Below are 6,278 nucleotides of genomic sequence, written 5' to 3' on the forward strand. Positions count from 1 at the left end.
TACTTATTCCAACAAAATAGTGTTATGTTTATATGCTGCTTTTTAACGATGAAATTAATTGGCAAGCATTTGTAGTTTAAAATTGAGTCAACAAGAGATATACTATCAACGAAAATAAATCATTTGTCTGGTCCATTGCATTTGGGTACAAATTATGTCCAGAAATAATGACATTCCTTAAATTTAAAATGTAAATTTTTTTTTTTTATTTGAACTAAATTTTGGTTTATTGCTACTTAATTCCATGATACTACTTACATTTCGCTGCTGTATGGTGTGTTAACTTACATTTCGGTGTTATGCTGTGTATTGCCTATTTTTCGGTTTTATTGCAATCCACGGTATAATTTGGCTCTAGTTATAACAAGAATACCAAATTTTAAAATGTGATGTTTAACCCGTTGGAAAACAGGAAACACTGTATTAAAATGACAACAGACAATAATGATAATCTCCAAGTGAACTTAAAAATGCAGCAGCGCATAAACGCGACGTAGGAGGCAAGATACAACAGCCGGAATAGCACGAGAAAACACCTTAATGCAAACAGCTTGAGTGTTGCCGGATGGCTGAATTAAATACCTTTCGCTGTACTTGAAATCCACTCACATGCAAGTAATAAAATATACTTTTTATAACTAAAATTTATAATATTTGCACAGGCACTATTTCAATGTATTAACACTAAATTTTAAGAATTCGTGGCAAGTGTTGCATCTACTATATTTATCTTCCCATCACAGATGTCCTGTTGGAAACTAATATCCACATGTCTATCTAGTTCAGCAAGCTTCGGCAAATTTTAGCAAGTCAAAAGAAAATATGTCGTAACAATGCTGCAATGACAGATTTGGCAAACTGTAATGGCCCGGCAAACTTATCATTCGCAGAGATGACCGATACGTTAATGGTGTACGGGTGGGTGAAAATTATTGCAGCAGGAGCAGTGCGCATTTACCAAGGGCAATTTCACAACAGACTTGTTGCGACTCGTCCAGCAACTGCCTGTAACTGGGAGTGTCATGCCACGGAGGGCAATTTACTCCAAACTGCACATGGCTGACTCTAAAACGTCTGAGCCCGGTTCGTTGCCTGCTTTCCGCAGAGTGTTTGAATGCCTCTGCGCTGCGATCGCTCGTTCTCTCAGCTAGTGGAGTTCCCTGAAGTCAGCCAAATTCAAATTTGCGTGCGCACGACAAGCACAGCTTCTTCAGACTTTCATAACTATAGGTAAATAACAGAAAATGGTGTTGAAAATAAATGGCTTCAAAGAAAATGGGTATCGCTTTCTTTGTATACTTCCCTAATCACTGAGAGGCAGGTGCCTCTATTTCTTCCCTGACTGTAGAGGAAACAGGCAACCCACAACTTTTATCTGCTTATCGGGATGCCTAGAGTGCTGTTGCGGTCCAGTTCCATTTCCCGGACAGACAAAGCATGTGCCGGCAGCATAGTGAAGTATTCACTCGAGGCGCCTTGCATTCCAAAGCCATGTGACTATGGACATGGCAATCAGAGTATCTTACACTAGGCTCCAGGCTTTTCGCACACGCAGTCCACCCCACTACCAGCCACGAGCTGTGAGAGTGCCAGCACCGGCCCACGTACACTAGGTCTACCGATGGAGACGTGATCCTATTCGTGTGAATTCTCACCTGCAACAACCTCGGGCGGGAATGAGTCAGCCTGCAAGGTCTGGTGTGCTGCAGAACTGGCAGCAGTTTGACTGCATGGTGGAAATTAAACAGGGAAATAATCACGATCATACTTGAGGGATCCGCTTAACTAGGCGCACATACAGTGTGCAGAGCTTCAGAGGAAACCTCACGATTTGAAAGCTGCTCAAAATATCCTAGTAGTGTCGGTTTACTAAAAACATTTAAGAATAAACTAAGGACAGTTTCCGTATTTAGTTTTTAAAAATTATTTCCAGAAGAGCGAAAATGGCTTGAACGCGTGTTTTCAGAATAATGTTTAGACATGAAACGCCCAGTCAAGATTCTTGAAAGCACCCAAGGGCCTTGCATTACACCTTTATATTAATTTTTCCACAACCTAATGTTATGGTGTTATCGCTCAAATTTCATAGTTACCATATTCACAAGATGAAGACTCGTGCCGATTCAGAGCCTTGCACTTAGAGACGATACCGTGCTAGAAGCACCACCGCACTTATCATCCTGCCTCACTAACACAGATATACCCATGACTAGGCAGGCCCCTTAATAACAAGCCTGACAGTCGTAGCAGTGGGTCGGTGGATTTTTTTTGGGTTGCTCCTTTTTGCCCCCACTCATTCCTTTCCTCAAAGCTGCTCCTCCATCATCATCATCATCATCATCAATCATTCATCATCAATCATCATCATTATCATGTTATCTCATCATCATCATGTTATCTCATATGCATCTGCGAAGGGAACCGAGGTTGCTTTATCAGCAATCCTAGGATTGGATATGAGATTTTAACTAGGTATTTGGTTTTTTATAAACAGAACACAATTTTGTGTTTCCACTTTTCTCAAATGCACTGTGGACTTGCATTCATGCCATTAGACTAGAGTAATGGACTTATGCTTGTTTATATATTTTATACCCTATTTATGCATATGCATCTGTTTAACTTGGATAAAAATACCTCTATGATTAGCATATCCATATAAATTTTAAGCATGTGCATATTTACAAAAAATTAACGTATGCTTAGTTTACATAATAGGTTTTATGCCAATGCATATTCTATATTGTTATAGCTTATATTTTTATTCGTATAGGTTTATTTTGCAATACGACAGATTTTTTCTCCGTGTGCTCCTGGTTATTCTTGGTAAGACTCCTTTTAGTTTTTTTCGTGTGCTCCTGGTTATTCCTTACATAATGAATTATAAATGTTTGATACTTGAATTATTAAGCTAAGTTTATTCAGATATTTATTTTTTTAGCTTGGAAACTTTCAGAGCTATTTAATGATGCATCATCTGTTGGTGAAAAGCAGACCAACTTGGAGCATGAGTTTTTAAAAAAATAAAAAAATAATTGACTCGCTGAATAAATTTCCCAATGCTCGCATACAAAAAAAAATGATGTAGTTAAAAAATATTTTAGTCTCTACTCAACCATTATGGAATATGTGCTGTGAAGGAAATCAAACGTATATCTCTATCTGGTCACCATTGTACCTACTATGGCAAGTATTTTGATAAAAGCTATAATGCTTGTAGACATGAGAAGAATGATTGTGTTCAAAGCTCATTCTGCAAAATGCTAAGTATTGACAAGTGTAGTAGGTGGTTTTCACAAAAAAAGATTTTAAAAAGACACCACGAGACGTACAGCTAAGCTCACACACAAGATAGAGGACAAAGATGGGTCAATATGCTAAAGAAGATTATGTTCAGTGAACATGATTTTACAAGTAATGAGAATATGTCAATATGTTTCCTGGTCTGGACAAGGGAATGTTAATGATTAAGGAAAAGACAAGATGATAAAAGTAGCATCTCCAGAAAAAGTGAGAATAAACCTAAGCCTTCTTCTAGTATACTTTTAATATGAGGGAGTAATAGCAGCAGATCTCTGGAATAAATTGTTGGACACTTAGCAAGGATGCTTGATGAAAATGAGTGAATTTGAAAACAATGATGTAATGATGACGATTGTAACTATGGTGATGGTGATAAATATTGTTTTTATAACGATTTTACAAATATTAACAGTAAATGTTTGAAGAATATAGTGGCATCAGACGAAATCTGTTTACCAATGGTGATCCGTTAAACGGTTTAAGTTGATGCGTTGCAGCACCATCTAGGGACGAGTTAAAGCAAAATGGATATCGCGAAAATATTTTCTCCATGTTCAAATATCTATGTCGGTATACCAATTTAAGTCCCATGAAGCTTTGTATTCATCATGTGACAAAATTACACAAGATACGTTTATATTGAAGTATATTTCCAATGAAACACCAAACCGACAAAGGCATAAAGACAGATGGTCATACTCCTGTCAACAGAGTATGTACAAATAAGTATTATGTGCCCAGATTTATAGTATAAAGTGGAAAAAATGATATTCAAGTTTGCCAGAAAAAGTTTTTTAGCATCCAAGGGATGTAAAAACATGGGTACAGCTGGTCAGTAGGTATAATGTACTTACCAATGAGAGCCTAAAGAAACAAGAGGTGGGGACCTGCACAGAAATAAGTATTCTGGCAAACGTAACTCGGTGAAAATATTTATTGAAGCCCTTGAACATCTTGAATCACACTACTGCCGAGAAAAGGGATGTGATAGACAGTACCTATCAAGCAACTTGTTGATCGAGAAACTTTGGTTAGCATACAAAGCTAATGTTTCACAAAAACTTGTATGTAATATAGTATGAGTACTTTAGAAGTATTTTCAACAATGAGTATAATGTAAGCTATAAAACTCCAGTAACCAACGAATGCTCTGCATGCTTTCAATTAAAGCGTAAAGTTACAAATTCTGTAAAAAAACGTAAAATCGAACTGATGACAAGGTTAAGTGTTCACAAGTTAAGAGTAAGTACTTTCTATGAAAGTCTTAGAAACACTATGGATGGTGTCAAAAAGTTATCTTGACTGTCAGAAGAAACTCCCAATACTGAAGTTACCAGATCAAAGTAACTACTGTTCTCTCCAACTTCACCAATATAATTTGTGAAGGTTCTTCTAAGGATCCACAGACCAAACAAAACACTCATCTACACGTGGTCCGAACCTGACTATTATAGAGAATCAAATCAAATTGTGTCAGCTTTGCATCACCATCTATTAAATGTGTCTTTAGAAGACACTCAGGCAATTGAATTGTAAGCTGAAAGAGCCGCAAGACAAAATAAGAATTCCATATTGAGTGGAATGTTGCCCAAAAACCTTAAGATCTACCAAGCAATGTGAACAAAGTTAATGTATACTTTCCAGTCACTGGACACTCCTTCCTTTCTTCCGATAGACTTTTTGGCTGCTTGGAAAAACAGTTAAAAAAAAATGGAGACAATTACAAGTCCTTCCCAGTACATATAGGCTTTTGAAGAAGTTGGAACAGTCTTCCAAATAGGAAAGAACTTTTTATGTTTGACTAGAAGTCAAGCTGTGCAGAAACTCTTAAACAAACAAAGTCTTGGCATTTTCTTTTTTCAAAATGTAAATGTATTGTAATCTCAAGAAGCAAGAACGAGAATGCACTTGTGCATGGTGAGATGTTCTATAAAAGTGATCTAGGAACACCACTACATGTTAACAATCCCCGGCGATCTGTCTCAGACATGCAGCCGACGGAATTACCTGGGAATCCCAGTTAACAAAATAAACTCAGTGATATTCACAATCAGCTGAACAAACACTAGGGTGAAGATTGGGTTGTAAAAGAAGAATTGTAGTATTTTAGAAACAATTTATTAAGAGGAAGGGAAAATTATACTGACTGTGAAGAAAATGATGAATTAATGGAAGAGATAAATGTTAGAGTGTAAAGTGAAGCTGTTTTAAGTAGTACATCTAATACATTCCAGTTAATGAAAATTATAAACACTTTTTCTAGAGACAATTTACCTTCTTTTTATCACTATACATTTAATATTTGTACAAAAAAAATATTTTTAATGTATTGAACAATTTTAAATTGGTTTAGATGTGTGTAAACTTAAACTGTTCAATAAAATATTTATACTACTTTATTTTGTGCTATCTTTGTTATTTCCTGTATGTAACTTGTTTTTCTTTCGAGTTTCAAAATTGTCTAATTACATTCACAGTTTCAAAACTTGCTATTTATTTGCAAACTAAAACTGATTGTAGCTCATTTATATCCAGCGATAATGGTCAGTAACTTGTTTTTTATTATTCCTTATGCACTTAGAGACTAAATAAAGTTAAAACATCAAAGAGAAATAATGAAGATTCTAAATTACAGGTTTGTGTCATTTTTCTCAAAAGTGCACCAAGTACAACTAGCCCTGTTTGGAAATTGACAACTCATCTATAGATGTGTTTGCTATTATAGTATAATTATAATGTGTTTAGTGCGAATGTTTGAGTGTAGATTTGAATTCATGTGTGTTTACTGGTCCTATGTAAGTGTAAATTTCACCAAGTACGAACACTGATGGACTCATCCGACTAACAGCAGTGGACAATTGAATGTCTGAATGTAAGCAAATGAAAGGTTATCAGTTTTTAGTTTAATTTAATAAAAGACGGAGCAAGCATATTTGCAGGGTTATGCACTTTGGTTACAAATCTCGAAATAAAAA

Source organism: Bacillus rossius, chromosome 1 (genome assembly GCF_032445375.1).
Source record: "Bacillus rossius redtenbacheri isolate Brsri chromosome 1, Brsri_v3, whole genome shotgun sequence".
NCBI classification, from domain to species: domain Eukaryota; kingdom Metazoa; phylum Arthropoda; class Insecta; order Phasmatodea; family Bacillidae; genus Bacillus; species Bacillus rossius.